We start from the raw sequence: 19330 nt of genomic DNA on the forward strand, positions 1-19330 counted from the left end.
CTAGCTAGGGATGATGGGAGTTGTAGTCCAAAAACAGCTGGAGACCCAAGTCTGGGAAACACTGGCTTAAAGAAAAGACGAGTAAGAGGTAACATGATAGGCACAGTATGGAGAAAGTGGACAGAGAGGTTTTTCTCCCGCTCTCATGACAGCAGAACTTGAGGACATTCACTGAAGGGAAGTGTTGGAAGATTTGGGAAAGAACTTCTTCACAAAATGCATATTTAAACTATGCAGTTCACTCCTACAACAGGCAGTGAAGGCCACCAACATTGGGTGGCATTAAAAGGGGATTGGGGAAATTTGTGTAGGACAGAACTATTAAGAATACCAGTTACTGGAGGAGATAGTGTTGTTGCACTCAGGTCCTGGTTGGTCACTGTTAGAGCAGAATGCTGGATTTTGATGAGCCACTGGGCTGATCCAGCTGGCTTTCCTTACTTTATTTTGCCTGTCTGAAGACAGACAAATGGATAGGGCCCCTCCTTTCCTTCCAGCCCAGTCATTTGCTTGCAAGGAATTCCTTGTCACCTATGGCAACCAGGCAAATTGTTAAATGCTGAGCTGAGCTGCTTAAAGCCTGTGTTGGCCGTGGAGGAGAAGGGGCAAAAGATTCTGTGACGTCTCATGTCGGGAAAGACAGTTTTTCTGGTCCAAGTTGTTCAAGTAGTTCAAAAATATGACTGGTAGCTAGGACTGCAAAACCTTTCCCATTCAGAATACAAATAAAGAATGGGTGGTTGTGCACTTAGGGGAAACAATAATGTATATGCTACACTGAACTTGAGTTACAGATAATGTGTGACATATTGAGCTTAGCATTGTACAGGAATGGAACTTTTCTAAGGCACAGCTTTGTAAAACGTTTTGGGATTGGGATGTGTTGTGGGGGGGATGGGAAATTAAATGGCTGAGAAAAGTAATTTATTTGTAAGATTTATAGTTTTTATTACATTGAGTGCAATCTGCATATTCAGCAAAGTAGAAAATACAAAAAGAAATATTACTTTCTGCTCATATTTAAAGTACTGGCTTGGAATACCGGCTGTCAAAAAGATATATTTATCTGCTTATTTTTATTGATTAGAATATGTGATTATCGAGAATGAGCACAGAATTGGCAGCCATAAGGTATGTGTTTTAGGACTTACCTTCGGAGAGAAGTGGTGCACATTAATTAGCCATTCTGCTTTATTCTCCCCCCCCCCCCAGATGCACAAAGGAAAATATTTATTCCCAACAATCCATTCCCAGTCAGACTACTGGCTAGCTTGACCCTTCTCTTCCAAGCAATGTCCCCAGCACATCAGTTGGGAATCGTAGGGTACTGTCTTCCTATCTTTAAAATCTCTTATGGGGCTGCTGTCAGAGAGGGAGAGAAAGAGAGTGCAGAGGTTGCGGGGAGATAGTCAGAGCAATGGTCTGTCTCATTCAGCATTATCTACTGCCAGTGGCTTTCCAAGGTTTCAGACAGTGCTTGTTCCCAACTCTATTTTGGAGATGCTGAGATTGAATATGTTGTTCAGATCTCTCCCAATACAGTGGTACCTCTGGTTATGAACGCTTCTGGTTACGAGCTCTGCTAACCCAGAAGTAGTTGCTCCTGGTTGCAAACTTTGCCCCAGGATGAGAACGGAAGTGGCGCGTTGGAGGACCCATTAGCAAAAGCGTGCCTCAGGATAAGAACGGTTTCAGCTTAAGAACGGACCTCCAGAACGAATTAAGTTCGTAACCAGAGGTACCCCTGCATGGTAACCTTAACATTGAGGTATGTTTTGGGGGTGATGTTGGGACAGCCAACCTAGTTAGCTGAGAGACTGCGGTAATCAAGGTTCAAGTAATTGAGGCTTGCTTCCATCGCATCTGTTGGCAACAATAAAGTGGAAGTGTAAAACACCATATGGTGGGATGAGTTTTGCACGTATCCCTGCACCATATGTTTGTAGTTTGGAAAGGCTTTGTGAGGGGGGGAAAAACATGTTACGTTTTACATGAGCATTGACATAAGAATTCTCCAAACCAAACCAGTGCAATTTATTTAATTAAAACCCAGATTGTTTTGATGAAGACTAGGCAAGAGATAAAATGTATGTTGCATCCCACACTGGAACTCTTGCACAAACGCTAAACTGATTGAAAGGTTGTCACGAAACTTCTGGAAGGCTCCGTTTACAGTGATGCGAGCAGAGCACACACCCAGGCTTTGTACAGGATTGTTGACTGATCTCTCAAAACTGGTTTTCAAGTTTTCACCACTTTCTCACTCTGTTAACCCTTGCGTGTTTGTTACTCATGCTACGGAAAGGAGTGTGGCAAACGTGAAGGGAAGCCCTCATTTTGGTGTTTTTGGTGCCTTTTGTTCATTGCGCTTCATAATCATATGGCCTGGGTTTTGGTTCAACCGTCTTTGTGCATTTAGCCGGAATGTCTGCCATTTTGTTGCTTTTAATTAATAAGGCAGCTATGAAACAGAGCTGTACCACAGCAATAGCTGTCATGTGCCCATCCTCTTTCCCATGCTGTGGAGGATTACGTGCATGGGGGAAGTGAAGGAAGCAAACTTGTGGGGACGTTTGGAAGCTGATTAAGAGCAGGCTGCTTGTAAAACGGGATTGCACATGTTAGTAGTAAAGGCCTAGCAGCACTTTGTAGACATTGAAATACAATTAAGCATCCTTAGTTTGAAACACAGATACAAATTCTAGACCTCACGCACACCCTCACCATAACAAGACTGTGGCTAAAATAAAAGCATATCTGCATTCTATTAGCGTCACTCAGAATTGGGCCATATGTAAAGGCTTGTGCGAGATCTCTGTGTGCAGTGCTTTCTTTTTTTGTTCTTACGTAGACTTTTGGGGAAGTATGCCACACAATACCCCAGATGCCCACATTTCACAAAATGGGACGTTGGGCTCCATATACAACTGGAGCAATTATTAGGGCAGTTACAGTATTCTCATTGACTATCCTCTTCAGTTTTTTATTTTTCAGGCCTCTGTACAGTAGAACTCCAGGCATCAGTGTGGCAGCATGTACTGAATAGCTCACAAATTTTGGAACCAATATTAGATTGATGCTGTGTGAAAATGGCATGGCTCTTTGCACTCAGGTATAATAGAATAGCACAGGGCCACATATTTGTACATAAGCTTGCACAGGCCTGCTGAGATCTCATTTATTGGCATTGTATTGAAAATTGGCCTTAAAATGTTTAAAATAAATAAAATGTTCAGATTTCCAGTTTTTGTTAATGGATGAAAACACCATGGGTTGTATCTAGTGATTGTACAGCAGCTTGAACAACCAATATTTCTCTTCTCCTTCTTCCCTGGGTTGATCCTGTTGCACAGGACTGCAATGTGAAGGGGAATTGCCCAAAATTAGGCAGAGGGATCTTGCGCCTGTGGAGATTCCTCAGCCTGATTTCAGGTGATTCAGTGTGCTACACAATCTAAACTGTTCAAGAGGACCTACTGACCCTATAGGGCAGCTGCCACCCACTGTGAAACTATTGGATACAACCCCATAGTTTTTTCTGTGTAGCAACTCAAATGTTGAATCAACTTTGGATAATCAAAACAATGTTGGAGGTTTAGTGCCAGAAGGGCCCAGAATTTCCCAGATCTGCAGGAAACCTGTAGAATTTAATGTTTGTGGAAGAAGATTATTTTAATAATAAAATAAAATAAGACTGCTTTTTTGGCGGAACAGGCTGTCTAGGGAAATACACAAGCATAAACATAAACATACACTCAAGAATATATGAATATATGTGAATTACTTGGAAATACAGCATGTATTTTAATACCTAATCTCTCAATCTTAAACATAAAATATGCATTCTTTTGCATGCTCTTACTCTACATACATACTAATCCACACAAAGGTATTTTTGTAGCACTAAGATTTTATCAATATGTGTTTAGGCTATTTTGCATTATTCATAAAAGGCAAAGCCGCAGATAAATAATAAATGTTGTCGCCAGTCCTTTTGTAATGCTTTATGAATTCATTCCTTTAAAAAATATTTGGTGACTTTACTTGAATATTTTTGCTTGTATGTTTGTAATAATGGTCTCCATTTTTCGGGGCGGGAGCTACTTAGTGGGTTCTGAACCATTCTGAAGATGACAAGCTTTTTAGTTGCAGTTTGTCATTTTTGGTATCGCTATCTAACTTACCTATCTGATATAATCTTCTTGCAATGCGATGCACTGTTCAGGTGTCAATGAGTAGAATATCAAGTGAAAGAGGATGTTGAGCAATCTCACATACAGTATTACAGAAATCTCAGCGTGCTCCAAGACAGCGTCGCTTTATTGGCCAATTGAGTAGCTGCAACTTCTAGGCTTATTCATGAACTTCATACCTCAACATTCCTCAAAGAACTAATTGTTGCTCCCTGAGTTCCAATGAGTGATGTGATTATTATTTTTTACTTGAGTATGATGCACTAAGAAGAAAATTAATTGCTTGAATCGTTTTAATAAAAGTAGCCAGTGTTTTGTGTGGCATTTGAAAATGGGACATAACTCCAGATGAGTGTGGGGGCTATAAGTTAACATTGATTGGCTCATCACCATTCAGGATGGTGTGATTTAACCTCAACCAACAGGTGTGTGATTGGCCCTGTATTTAATTGCTATCTTGCCTCATCTTTGCTAGGTTCTTCTCATCTTCTTAACTAAATCAGCTGAATAATCCATAAACTGAGTCTTTATATCTGCAGGACATTCAAAGCTTATTTTTTTTACACAGGTAGCAACATTACTTCAAAGGAGGTTATGTTTTAGCCAGTGCACATAACTTGAAGGCCTTTTCAAGACTTGTTTCTGCCAGGAAAGTATAGTAGATGCTTTGCTTCTAAGATGTGGTTTAAGAAAACAAAACAACTTCTGGATTTTATCAGTCCAATAGATCCACTCCACTGCATTGTGTAGGTAAGAATTGGAAGGAAGGCGGCATTGGTGAATGAGACTGGGACATAGGTGGGAAAAAGAGGACCAAGATTCTTAATCAACATAATTATGAATGAGACCATGGAGAAAATGAAAGCTCTTGATCCACCATGGCTACAAATGGTTTCTTCCAGTGATCCAAATGACTTTCTTCAAGTGATTAAATTGATTTTTAAATGGTTTTTCTTATGTGAGTGTTTTCCCCCTCTTTTGTGTTCTAATTAGTGATTAATGATTTCTGTTTGAGTGTTCTGTATTTGTTGCTACTTTCCATTTGATGATTATGTACTTTGTAGTGGCTTAGTAGTATTTAGATGAAAACATATTTGAGTTTCACAAACACCCGAGTCTGGAAACGTTGTTATGTGTTTTATTAAACTTGGCAGATTCTCAGGCTTTAAATCAAATTATGAATATGAATGGTAGAGGTTGATGGGAGGAATGTGGCAATGCCCCATCATACAACCCCCTACACTCTACAGTGAAGTCCAACAAAACATAAGAAAACATCTGTCAAGAACTAATTTCAAAATATTATGAAGTTCAGTTATAACATACATTGAAATCAATGTAGGGGGTAGGCAGAAACAAAGTGTAATCTGCTCCTCTCAACATCTCGGTTATAAGCAATGGCTTCACTAGAATGTAGATGCATTCTTTGGGGGGAAACAATTTTGTGGACTGCGCCTCATGTTGCTTGCATTAGCTTAATGGTCTGATCCTTGGAGCACTGCACGGGCATTTAAATGTACGGTTAGCATTTCTCCCCTGCATGAGCCCTTCTAGTCTCAAGAGATGGACAGAGCATCCTCTTTGGCAGTTCTCTTGAGAAAAAGTCAACTGGTGGAGTTTTCTGTGCTTGTCTTTCCTTTCCTCCTCCACATGCAGCTGCTGGGTGACCTTGGGCTAGTCATACTTCTTTGAAGTCTCTCAGCCCCACTCACCTCACAGAGTGTTTGTTGTGGGGAAGGAAGGGAAAGGAGATTGTTAGCCGCTTTGAAACTCCTTCGGGTAGTGATAAAGCGGGATATCAAATCCAAACTACTATTCCTCCTCCTCCTCCTCCTCCTCCTCCTCCTCCTCCTCCTCCTCTTCTTCTTCTTCTTCTTCTTCTTCTTCTTCTGTAGATCAGCTTTAGCTTCTGTTGTTGCTAATCTTTTGATTGTATTTTTTAGTGATTTTTTAAAAAAGTGAACCACAGTTAACAGAGAATAAGAAATGGAAAATGGATGAGATAGTTCCTTGACTATCTGCTGGTGTTGGAGGTAGCTGGCTTTGGAACTACTTGGAGCTCTTCAGCAGCAGAACACAAAAGTAATTCATCCTTAACTGTAGTGTTGGATTAAAATTCAAGGATACTTACATTCAGAGTAGATTCACTGAAATCAGTAACTAAAATAATTTTAATGGGTCTACTCTTTGTAGGATTTAGTTGTGTGCTGCTATAAATATTTTACCACTGATGGGTAATGGTCTAAAAACAACTATTTCACAAACAATGCTTTGACGATTTTGGGAGCAGTCTCCCAACATAAGCGGACTACTACAAAACAAGGTTTGGGGGCAAACATATGTCAGTTGAGGTAGCATATCTGTCTGCCTGGGTGCAAACAATGTGGGAGAGTGTGTTGTCATTATGCCCTTCTACTTGGCTTCCCAGAGGCACTTTGCTGGCTTCTGTTGGAAACGAGAGGATGGACAAAATGGATGCTTAATCTGATTCAACTAAGCACATATTGTTTAAAAACATCCATACTGTACTTAATCCTTACAGTATTAGCAGCCTTAGATCTACTTCTTTCTTCACAAACCAATCTTTTCTGTGAATCCTTTGGCTTAACTCCTGAGTTTCTATTTATACAGGCCCAAATATATCTAACTTGAGGATGGGGCACCAGATTCTGCTGGACTCCAACTTACATTAGTCCTAACCAGCTTGGGCCATGGTTAGGGATGATGGGACTTGGAGTCCAGCAATATCTGGAGGGCCACGGGTTCCTCGCCCTTACTCTGACTAAATCAAATGCACATGTTTCCCCGTGGCCTCACCCCCATCATCTTGTTTGTAAAATGCTGTGCACATCGATGACACAGTATACAAAACTGATTATTTATGTAACTCTATATAACTTAACAGCCACCACCATCTCTTGAATGTTGTAGCATTTCACATAAAATATCTATAAAGCTTAAACATGCCGTGACCAAAGTTCATAACAACTTGGTGTGTGGTTAGTTGTCTGATACTTTTGAATTTTCTGAATGAGCTTTGGTTTTGAAGATTAAAGCCTTATAGGATGAGTTTGGAAGTTTAATAGAACGGATGAGGTGCAATAAATATTACAGAACACTGTTAGACGAGAAACCACATGTTTCCTTGAGAAATTAGTAAGTTTGGTTGCCATGTGATGTGCCTGATAATGAAATTGGGGAGGGGGGGTGTGAGTTTGTGTGATGATGTGGATTCTAAATGCTAGATAATTAATGAGTGTGTTGGCTAGCGTTCATATTCAGCTCTAGCCAGAACACTCCAGTTTCTGAATTGTGTCCAAGTTTTCCTATATATGTGCTGCTTGTGTAGGAAACACACAGTCCACTCTTTTGTTGCTGCTGTCCTCCTACACTTGTGCCTGATAGAGAGTGGCAGCATTTGTGTGTGGGGAAGTAACAACACTTTAGAAATACAGTAGATTTAGGAATGCTGGAGAATTCCGTCAGAAATGGAAACTGGATCAGAAATCGCAGCAATTTTTGTGTTCATTAGAGGTCTGGAATAGGAATCAATCAAGTGAATACGCTTGGTATTTGCTATCATTTTTAAGTTCGTGAACATTATGTAAATAATTACATTATTTTCTGCATTGTTTTTGTTGTTCCATGGAAATTGAATGTGTAATTGATTACAGAATTATATTTATTAGATAATGAATTACATTCATTTTGGACATAGCAAAGCCTGGGAAGAACAACATTTTAGTTTTAGTGGAAGCTGAACTGCCACTTCAGAGAGATTATCCCGCTGCTTCTCAGATGGTTATGGTACATTGTGCAAGACCTGATCTTGGTGATGTAAGCGTTCAGTTTAAGTTCATATGGGGAGAAGCAGTTCTTTTAGTTATCGGTGTCCCGGTATATGTTAGCCCAGTACTATGCTATCTTCTAGTTGTGTTCCCTGTCCTTGCTTAGGGATCAAGGAATCAACAATATTGTAGTTTGTCAAAAGGCATAATGATACCTAAGTCCACTGCCTTTTAGATTCTTTAAGATTATATTGTTTCATATGAATGCCACTGTGCTGGAACCACATAGAATAATGATTGTGTGACTCTACGCTCTGGCTCATGCATTAGCGCAGGCTTGCATGAGTGCAGGTTGAAGTTGTTGAACTACAACTCCCAGTATCCTTAGCCAGTTTCATCTTCAGATTTGCAATCTTGAATAAGTGGCAAAAGTAAGGTACACATCTAGGATGATCAAGAATTATCCTTAGTGAATACTTTTATAAATTAGAAAATTGGAACAGAGTTGCTACTTCTAATTCTGGCAACTGATAGGTCCTTCTTTCTTAAAGCGCAATATGTGAACTAGGCAGTTGAGTGAAGTTTTCGTTGGCTAGTAATTCTGTAGTCATGCCTTTTAAGGCTGGATTGTTTCATCACAGGACCCTAGTTTAGCAACTTGGAATTATTTTAGGAAACATCATAGATCACAAATTATGTATTACTTTGTAATTGGATAAAAATGAAATATTGCTCATCTCTTAGGCAGGCCAACGTATTAGGTATTAAACCCTGAGGGGGTAGAGTGGGTTACAGATACCGCTTTTGGACACGCACCCTATGTAAAAGAATCTCTGTAAATCTGGAGTAGTCAGTGTGGTGCCGTCTAGATCACAACTCTGATATGGCTATGTTGAGTAGCAATGACAGAAATTGTTGTTGAAGAACATCTAGAGGGTACATCTGCTATAAGTAAAATCAACAATTCTAGCACATCACTTAGATATGCCTTGAAATATAAATGCTTTTATATAAGAGTAGGTTCCAGCCAACCTCCCACCTCTGTGGTAGTAGTTGGTTTTTTGTAGTGTTTTATTTCTAGGTAGGGAAACTTAGAAATGTGATTCCCTACTTGTAATTTTCCCTACTTGGCAGACCAATCCTGTTGCTTGCTTTAATGAAGTTTGAAGCAATAACAAACAAGCAAAGATGAAAAAAACCAACCCATTGTTTTGTTCTAAATATGGCGTTTCATGTGCATTCTTGGACAAAGGCAACAATACAGTCTTCTGTTTAGTGATCGTTTATTACAAATATGTATTTTTTAAAACATTTCAACCTCGTTGAACTCAAGTGAGTTAAAACAACAGACATTGCCAGACCTGTAATGCTAGCATCTTTTCCGATTATTTTTTTAAGGCATTGAAACTATTGACCGCTGCTATTGTTGCGATAGTACATGCCATAGAATACTCAGTGTGTGAATAAACATTTCCTTTTGTCTGTCCTGAAGGAATTATCTACCAATTTCATTGAGGGACTCTAACTCTCTGTATCTGTTCATTGTATCTATTTTCAATTCTGTATCTCCTTTCTCGAGTAAAAACTAGTCCAATATCCCGTGGTTTTCCACACCAAAAAAATGGCATGGGGGGATGTGCAGGGCTGTCCATTCAGGAGTAGGGAGTGCAGCATACAATCATATGAATTTGAAAGGTTCAGGGAAACTGGTGCTACCCTGGATGATTTTTACTTTTCTAAACTCTTTTGAATCTTTATAAACTCCAGTGCTACTGCACGCATCTTCTTATTTAGGTTTTTTAAAAAATGTATTATTTGTATTTATTTTCTGAAATTTATACACCACTTTATTGAAAAACAACAGGTCAAAGCAGTTTATTAAACAAAATGAAACAATAAAATTATCAATAAGAATTAATAACAATAATTTAAGACTTTCAGAAAGTTAAATGAACAATAGATTGAAAGCTGCCTCCGTTCCCAGTTTTAAACATTGCATGTTCGGGTAAAGTTCTGAACATAGCTCCTGAATTTGGGCAGTTTCATCCCATGAGATACCACCAGGCAACTGTGCTCTGTCTGAATGGATCACTGCTCCTGCTCTCAATCTATGTACTCACTGTTCGCAGAAAGCTGACTTCCGTATGCAAAGCTGGTTTTATACCTATTCAGAACTATCAAACAGAGGTACAGTCTCCAAAAACTGTGGCTGTGTTTTCTTGAGTTAACAAGTAGAATTAAAGTGTTAATACAGTACAAGACTTTTAGCCTTTTGCCCAATATGGTATTGAAGTGCCTTGCATATAAGCACAACTCAGAAAACAGAGCACGGAAGTAAAAGAGACAATGATTCGGGTCTTGCGTGTTGTTGTATCCTTATAACTGCAGTGCCCAGGACAAGATGCAAAACAGCTGTTGCTGTTCATATTCAAGTGGTTTAAAATGGTTCAGATAGCTTCAGAGAGCCAGTGTAGTGTAGTGGTTAAGAGCAGTATACTCGTAATCTGGTGAAATGGGTTCGCTTCTCCGCTCCTCCACATGCAGCTGCTGGGTGACCTTGGGCTGGTCACACTTCTCTGAAGTCTCTCAGCCCCACTCACCTCACAGAGTGTTTGTTGTGGGGGAGGAAGGGAAAGGAGAATGTTAGCCACTTTGAGACTCCTTCGGGTAGTGATAAAGCAGGATATCAAATCCAGACTCTTCTTCTTCTTCAGAGACATTTATAGACCTCCAAAGCTGAACCAAAATTTTTGTTTTGTATAGAGAAAAGGTGGCTGTTCTTGGTTTTGGACTCAACACATCAAGAATCCATGTAGTGGAAGAGATGTGAGTGATGGGTTTGGACAGATTAAATTCCATGCGCAGCCATGAAGCACGCTAGGCGGCCTTGAGCACACCACATTCTCTCAGCCTGACACCTCTTAGGGTAGTTATTCGGTTAAATCGTTCAGTGCTGCTTCTAAATTAGAGAGGACCTTACTGATTATTTAGAGGTTGTCATAGAGCTGGTTGGCTAACAACAAAAAGTTGGCTTTTATGCTAGTTACGGCAACAGTATGGTAGTAATTTTTCTTGAGGTTTACTCCCGAAGCCTTTCTCTCTGCAAAATAGGGACACTTTGAGGGTCTGGTCTTGTGGTCTGGGCAACTGAGGATCTCCATACACACTGCCCAGGCTTGCACTCCAGAGAGGCAGCAGTTATTGGACTCTGCAGCCACAGCAGGTGCTGTGATTCTCCAGTGGTTTGACTTCATCCCTAGAGGCACACTCCATTGTCTCTCAAGACAGATGGATGCCAGCAATGGTAGCAAAACAGTGCTTTTCATTTTAAAATGTAATTGTAAATTGGAGTACTGTATTATGCAAATCATAAATTTGGTATTAAACATAGTTACTGTGAAGTATTTCTCATCCTTTTTTGGAAGTTTTTCTGTTTCTACCTCTAAAATATCTCCCTTTGCTTTCAGTGGGAATTATATTTCTCCAAGCAATTATTTAGACCTGTGTTTGAAACCTACTCTCTTAAAAGCCTAATTCAGCCATTATTGCGGAAGCTAGGCATCTATTAATTTGTCTAGCTCTCACAAGCATATGCTTGCTTAATTTGATGTGAATTAATAAGAGATTTATTTGATGAGATCTGTTTGAAGGAGACAACACTATATCTCTGAAGGATTTAAAATGTCTTATTATTTAAAGGATTGGGAATAGTTAACGCTTGGGGAGTTAATTTAAACGCAAATGGACAAGGCACGACAGAATGTGCTTTTCTTTTCTACAAAGGTTGAAGCACTCTGGTTAAAAAATGTGCATGTCTTTTTAGTTTATAATGGTCTAAGAAGTCTTCAGAAAAAGTTCCTGCAAAATGTCTAGAGTGGTGTTTTAAGGCTTGTTTACTTTGGTGTATATGCATGGTAGGCTGTGGTTTCTGTTGTAAGTTCTTGAATGTATGATAACGTTGCACAAACTTTTACTCTTCTGTTATCATTTATCAGCTGCTGATACCATTTCTGCTGCTACATGCATAAACAGAAACCGCAGGACTGCAAATATACTATGCATTTACTCCAGTCTAAACATGAACTTAAGACTTTCCCCAGACACTGCTTTCCAGGACTCTGCACACCTATTCAAGCACAAAGTGTAATTACTTTCCTAAGGGACATCAGCAAATTGATAAAATAATTAATTACCAGTATTGTAATGCTTTTGTACAAATCTGTGGTGTGGTTCCTCTTGTAATACTGTGCGCTCTTAATCACATTGCAGAAAGGATTATACAACGTTCATTATGCTCAAAAACATGGCTGACAATGGCAGTCAAAACGGTCAGTGGGGCTGGAGCAGCTCCCCTATGAGAAAAGATTGTAATATGGGAAGCTGTTTAGTTTAGGGAGGACAGCTAGCAATATCATAGGTAAATGTAAAGGGACCCCTGACCATTAGGTCCAGTCGTGGCCGACTCTGGGGTTGCGGAGATTATCTCACTTTATTGGCCGAGGGAGCCGGCGTACAGCTTCCGGATCATGTGGCCAGCATGACTAAGCCACTTCTGGCGAGCCAGAGCAGCGCACAGAAATGCTGTTTACCTTCCCGCTGGAGGGGTACCTATTTATCTACTTGTACTTTGATGTGCTTCCGAACTGCTAGGTTGGCAGGAGCAGGGACCGAGCAACGGGAGCTCACCCCGTCGCGGGGATTTGAACTGCCGACCTTCTGATCGGCAAGTCCTAGGCTCAGTGGTTTAACCCACAGCGCCACCCACATCCCTCAGCAATATCATAGAAGCATAGAATTGTAGAGTTGGAAGGGACCCCACGGGTCATCCAGTCTAATTCCTCCAATGCAGGACATATGAGATATGTAAAATTATGTAAAATTATGCATGGTGTGAAGAAAGTGACTAGGGGAAAGTTTTGCTTCCTCTCTCAGAATGCTCAAACTCTGTTTGTCTATTGAAGCTGTTTAGCAGGGGAATCTTAATGAGTTCAGTTTCACAAGATTTGATGATAGCCATTAGCTTAGATAGCTTCAAGATGGGATTGGACAAATTTGTGGAAGATGCAAAGCTGTCAGTGGCTACGAGTCATGATGTTTATATGCTGCTTCTGCATTTCATATGTCTCTCCACTGCCAGTTCCTGGGAGACAATAGTGAGAGAGGGCTATTTCTTTAGTCCCCTTCTTATGGGCTTCCTGGTGGCATCTGGTTAGCCACTGTGAGAAACAGGATGCTGGACTAGACATGATTTTGGTCTTCTGCTCTCATGAGTGACATCTTCACCCAAGTGTTTAAGCCTTCATTTTAAAAGGAGTTATATTCTGAAGTTGCCAGCTGCTGGTACTGCTTCCCACTATACCACTACAGTGGTACCTTGGGTTACATATGCTTCAGGTTACATATGTAGAAATAATGCTTCAGGTTAAGAACTTTGCTTCAGGATAAGAACAGAAATCGTGCTCCGGTGGCGCAGCTGCAGCAGGAGGCCCTATTAGCTAAAGTGGTGCTCAGGTTAAGTACAGACCTCTGGAACGAATTAAGTACTTAACCCGAAGTACCACTGTATAATAAAACATAAGCAAAAGTTGCACAGAATACAGTGGTGACATTGCCTGTGTCTTCTGCTGTGCTGACGTATCTAGTCCTTTCATGCCTTCTTCTGGATATTGGGTTATAGCCAAAGCTTGTCCTACTTGGAGTAGACCAATTGAAATGAATAGAAATTTGTCTTCTCTGTTGTCTTCTCAAAGGCACCTTGAAGCATTTTTCTCTTCTTAGTTAAAATTTATGTCTAGCGCAAACCCTGGGTAACTCCTTTGCATACCACATACGTCGTTAAGACTGTGGTAGCTGAGAGAGCAAAACTTGGGCGCAGCAGCATGGACAACAAAATGTATGCAGCCCTCACCCCCTCCCCTGTGATTTGACTTTAGGCTCCTAAATCGGGGAGCAAGCAGCATGGATACAGGCAGGGCTGAAAGCCTGATTGCTCTGCAGTCCTCTGTGGCATGGGGTGGTCAACCATGCTGTGCAAGACTCGCCTGAAAAAAGCCCTTAGGAGATATTTAGCCATGGTTCTGCCCACAAAACGGATAAAGCCACAAACCACCTCGCATTATCTCAGTCCATTAAACAGGTGCATTGAGAATGTTGAACATCGGAGCATGTTGTGGCCAGATTACATTTTAGCGTAGGATTCCTAGGCTAGTCAGTGAATCTCAAAGGGCTTTGTGGCTACAGAAGAATTAACCATCTACAGCACGCCAAGAAGAAGAAGAAGAAAAGAAAGCAGTTAGGATGTTGAATAGTTGACCGTTTGTGTTGTGGCTCCATTACTTCATCAGACTCCCCAAAGCAGGGTCAGCAAAAACCTACTCTGGACCCACTGTGAACATTTCACATCCTTGCTAATAGTAATTGATACATCTCTCTGCTGTGAAATTCATCCATTGCTTTTAAAAAGCTTTCTGAGGTAGTGGCCATCACTGCATCTTATGCTAAGAAATTCAGTGAGTCAAGTGTTGAAGGAACCAAGCTTTTTTCCTTTGGGTTGAAAACGAATGTTTCATAGGGATATCTGAGTTTTATTGGAGGTGGGAGAGGTTTTTGATTTTTTTTTAAAGTAACGTTTAGGGGCCTAGGAGGCTGCAATATACTGAGTCCATCTAGTTCAGTATTGTCTACCATGATTGGCAGAATTCTCAAGGATTTCAGACAGGAGCTTTTCCCAGGCCTATCCAGAGATACCAGGATCTGCTAAAAGAGTCCTTCAGTATAGTTATGTAGAGATGGATGAATTATTTATTTCTTTAATTGCATCCTTTTCCATTTCTCTATTTACCAGGGGTTGGTTTTTTTAAACCACCCTTTACATAGTATAGAAATACATATTTCAATGTGTATTTTCACTCAAAACACATAATTAAATCGGTATTTTATTTCAAGGTAATATTTCAATGCATGTTTTGATAAGTTTAAGATTTTTGCAAGATTTTGAGCAGTAAAAAATATGGTGGATAATTAAATTCTGATTTGTGCATTAGTCTGAGAAGTGGGGAATCCGTCTATTTTGTATAGGAACTCACCGTTTTCTTCAAGCATCCCTAATCATAGAGACTGAACTGTTAATGTTGCATCTCATATTCAGATATTCATCTTTTCCCTTTGGTTTTGTGTTTTGAAAGAGAAGTTAAAAAGTAATTTTAAATTTTAATAAAAAATATTAAACATATCTACATTGTAAGTCTGCAGGAAGGACATATAATTTTAGGAGCAGTCATCATAATAGCTACCATATACTAAACCCCACCTCCGTCAGTGGAAAAAGATGCTCTCAGCAAAGCAGATTTCTTAGGGTGGAATTCAGCGTCCCACTTTTGTGAGCATTTTAGCTCGCCAGTCGGAATGATGCCCCTCCCCTGCCCCTTTGTGCTGTTCTGGGTGTTCTGCTAATACACACACTCTGAGCATGTTTCGGGAAGTGTGGGGTAAAGGGTGGGGGAAAGAAGTTGCAGCCCTTACACTTTATAGGTAAGTCCAGTCCTTAATTTACAGTCACTGGTAGTTTGGAAATTATGTCATCATTATTAAAAGTTCAGTTTGCTTGCCACCTATAATGTTGGGAAGAACTGAACCAGCAAGATGCAAAAATCTGTTTTTATAGATACCATCTCTCCCCCTGGTTTTGATGGACTTTGGTAAAAGGTAAAGGTACCCCTGCCCGTACGGGCCAGTCTTGACAGACTCTGGGGTTGTGCGCCCATCTCACTTAAGAGGCCAGGGGCCAGCGCTGTCCGGAGACACTTCCGGGTCACGTGGCCAGCGTGACAAAGCTGCATCTGGCGAGCCAGCGCAGCACATGGAAACGCCGTTTACCTTCCCGCCAGTAAGCGGTCCCTATTTATCTACTTGCACTTTGACGTGCTTTCAAACTGCTAGGTTGGCAGGCGCTGGGACCGAGCAACGGGAGCGCACCCCGCCGCGGGGATTCGAACTGCCGACCTTTCGATCGGCAAGCCCTAGGCGCTGAGGCTTTTACCCACAGCGCCACCCGCGTCCTTTGGTACTTTGGTAGATGGTGATAATTAGGAGGAGGATGGCCTCTAAAATTGCCCGGTGCTGTTCAATTAAACAACAACAACATGAGCCCCGCCTGCAGACTTAGTCTAAAGATGTTTGTTTTATATTTGATAAGTATTAAACTTTTATCATAAGCCAAATATACAACTTCCCCAAATGTTCTTACATATTTTTCGGTATTTTTGCTTTTAGATACAAGCATCTGTCAATAAAAATGTAAGTTTGCTGTAAATTAGGTGAACCTAATTAATTATCCAATAAGAAACTGCCACGCATGGAGTGGAGAGACAGCCTGCCAGTCAGTGCTGATTAAATCTCCCCTCATTTAGTGTGGCAGTGTGGGATCCAGCCTAAGCCCTATTTAAATGAGTGCTCGCTATGCCAAAGCTACACCAAAGAAGTATGTGATTAATTGTTTCCTAACCTTGCATATGCTTAATGTAAAAAAAAAAAAAAAAGTTTGTGATCCTCTAGCAGGTATTTCTCTCCTCTGGAGGGAGAATAATATGAAATTACACCTTGGTTGCTTTGTTTTAACATGAAGCTCACACCTACACCCTCTGCCAGATTCAGTAGGCTGCAAATAATTTTGGTTCCAGTTGTTATAATAACATTGCACCATATAAAGCCGTTTCATCATATGATCTCAAAGTTCTCTGCAGTCTATTAATTAATTAAAGTTTACGCCCTAGAGTGGTAGGAAAGTATTAATAGGTATGCATTATGTAGAGCCTCTGAGAACTCAGTTCGGCGGCGGCGGCTGCATTGTTCTTGTCTTGCCCCAGTGAGATTTGGACTTGCATCGCTCCGTATCTATGAAAAATCTCAGGAAAATTAGGAGAACTTGGCTTGCAGTTAGTTGAAAACATCTGCACCTCTTTAGTCGGTGCACCTACACTTTAATATAACTATTTGCCTTGTCTTGGACTTATGATAGTGGACCCCACCCACTTAGAATTTGCAGTGACATTACTTTGCATCATGAACCGCGCTTGCAGTCCAGATAGGTTTCTTGCCATTTCTATGCAGCATAGCGTTTATGTAGCTTTCCAGGTGCGAAGGGCCTCTAGCTAAGGAATACAGCATGGTGTATGTTGAGGAAGGGAAGGATGACATAATGCATAGCTAGTGACTTGCCGCTTCCAACGTGAGATACACATTTGTTTCCATGTATTGTGGCATTGAACCTTTAGGTTTCTGTGCAACCTTAGTTACCATATTTTTCGCTCGATAACACGCACCTGACCATAACACGCACATAGTTTTTAGAGGAGGAAAACAAGAAAAAAAAATCTGAATGAAACAGTGGATGTATCATTTTTGTGCTTCATGCTGTGGCCACAGACATGTGATTTGACGGTGAGTTTGGAGTAGCCCAATGCAAAAATCCTGAGAATCCATGTCGATCTGTGCTTTGTAACCACGCTTTTGCACCATTGCAGCCCCAGGCAACAGTGGGTGCGTGATTTTTTTTTTGGTGCAGGCTGTAGCCATGGACATGCTATGTGATCTGATGGTGAATCTGGGGTGACCCAATGCAAAGATCCTGAGGATCCATGTGGATCCGTGCTTTGTAACCACGTTTTTGCACCATTGCAGCCCTGTTTTTGCATCAGATCATTGCTATTTGATCTGATGGTGAATTTGGGCTGAGCCAATGCAAAGATCCTGAGGATGCATGTGGATCCGTGCTTTGTAACCACGTTTTAAGTGGGGAGGGAAGGAAAAACATAGAAGGGACAAGGAGCACGAGAGGGGTGTGCGGAGAAGCAGCTGGCTAAGAATGCAAGAGAGGGGTTTAAAGGGGGGGGAAAGGAAGGCAAAAGTCCCCCCCCAAGCCAGCCCCCCCCCTCTCTCTCTCTCTCTCCTGCATGTTTTCCGCTGCCTGTGAGTCCCTAGACGCAGCAGCAGCAGCACCGGGGCACGGAGAGGAATTAGAGGGAAGGACGCTCTGCTTTCCCCTCTGCTTGCCTGGAGGGGAGGGGATTTGCCTGCTCTTTGTTCCGTTTGAGCAAACACAGTAACAAAACAGAAGAGGGTGGGCAGTAAGACCCTGAGGCAGAATGCAGGAAAGCAGCAGCCTCCTCTCCTCTGTGACGGCGCGATATGATTTTTGCCTGATTTTTGCCCTGTACTTGGGACAGTCAGCTCCAAGGACCACACATTCGCTCAATAACACGCACAGACATTTCCTCTTACTTTTTAGGAGAAAAAATCTGCGTGTTATAGAGGGAAAAATACGGTGATTTTGGAGGAGCACTTGGTAGGTTGCACTAGAGCTGAGCTGAATTTTTGTGAGGCTTTACTTGTTCTTTTCTATTAACATAGCCCCCGATATTGGTTACTGATCTGGAGTTCCACTGAGTTCCACTGTGTTCCACTGAGTTTGTAGTACAGTGGTACCTCGGGTTACATACACTTCAGGTTACATACGCTTCAGGTTACAGACTCCGCTAACTCAGAAATAGTGCTTCAGGTTAAGAACTTTGCTTCAGGATGAGAACAGAAATCGTGCTCCGGTGGCGCGGCAGCAGCGGGCGTCTGCATTAGATAAAGTGGTGCTTCAGGTTAAGAACAGTTTCAGGTTAAGAACAGACCTCCTGAACGAATTAAGTACTTAACCCGAGGTACCACTGTATTGTTATATGTAAACAATAGAACTGGATGGCCAGATTATTTACCAGAAAATGGGAACTAGTTATCAGGTAATGAACCACTTGCCATTGCTTTTGTGCAATTTTCTTCCATGAAATCTAGAACTAATTCCTAGAGCTGTTGGGAGTCTTACTGCGTGACGTGCCCACTTGCTTTCAAAAATGAGTTTCACATAACTTTGTGAAAGATTATCAGCATTGTTAGAGGCCGTTGCTTGGGAAGTTATACAGCATTTGACGGGACCAGATGACAGAACATAACTTGGTGCTACAAGCCTCCCCATTCCATCCTACACATGACTATGCTTCTCTGCTACTAGGCAGACCATAGGAACAATTCCTTCCTTTCTCCATTGGTCTGAGTGACTCCCAAGACTGTATTCTGACACCTGAGTTGCATTTGGTTTATCTTAGCGTCACACATGGTCAGGTTTGGATATAAAATGGGTCTGGAGCGTTAATTTTTAACGCATAAAAGGAGCGGGCAGGGAATGAGAAAATAACTAGCCCCTAGTCTAACTTACCTTTCCGTGTTCCACTGCTTTTATACCAAAGCTGTCTCACTTCCGGCATTAGAGCTGAGCTCTAGTATTGTGGGGGATTGTTAAAGACGTGG

General features: G+C 41.2%; 1 protein-coding gene across 6 annotated transcripts in view; it reads left to right on the forward strand.

Moving 5' to 3' along the window:
• TRPS1 (transcriptional repressor GATA binding 1) overlaps window positions 1-19330 on the forward strand; it is a 238835-nt gene that overhangs the window by 43131 nt on the left and 176374 nt on the right. The gene's annotated exons all lie outside the window — the stretch shown is intronic.

Source organism: Podarcis raffonei, chromosome 7 (assembly GCF_027172205.1).
Source record: "Podarcis raffonei isolate rPodRaf1 chromosome 7, rPodRaf1.pri, whole genome shotgun sequence".
Classification (NCBI taxonomy): domain Eukaryota; kingdom Metazoa; phylum Chordata; class Lepidosauria; order Squamata; family Lacertidae; genus Podarcis; species Podarcis raffonei.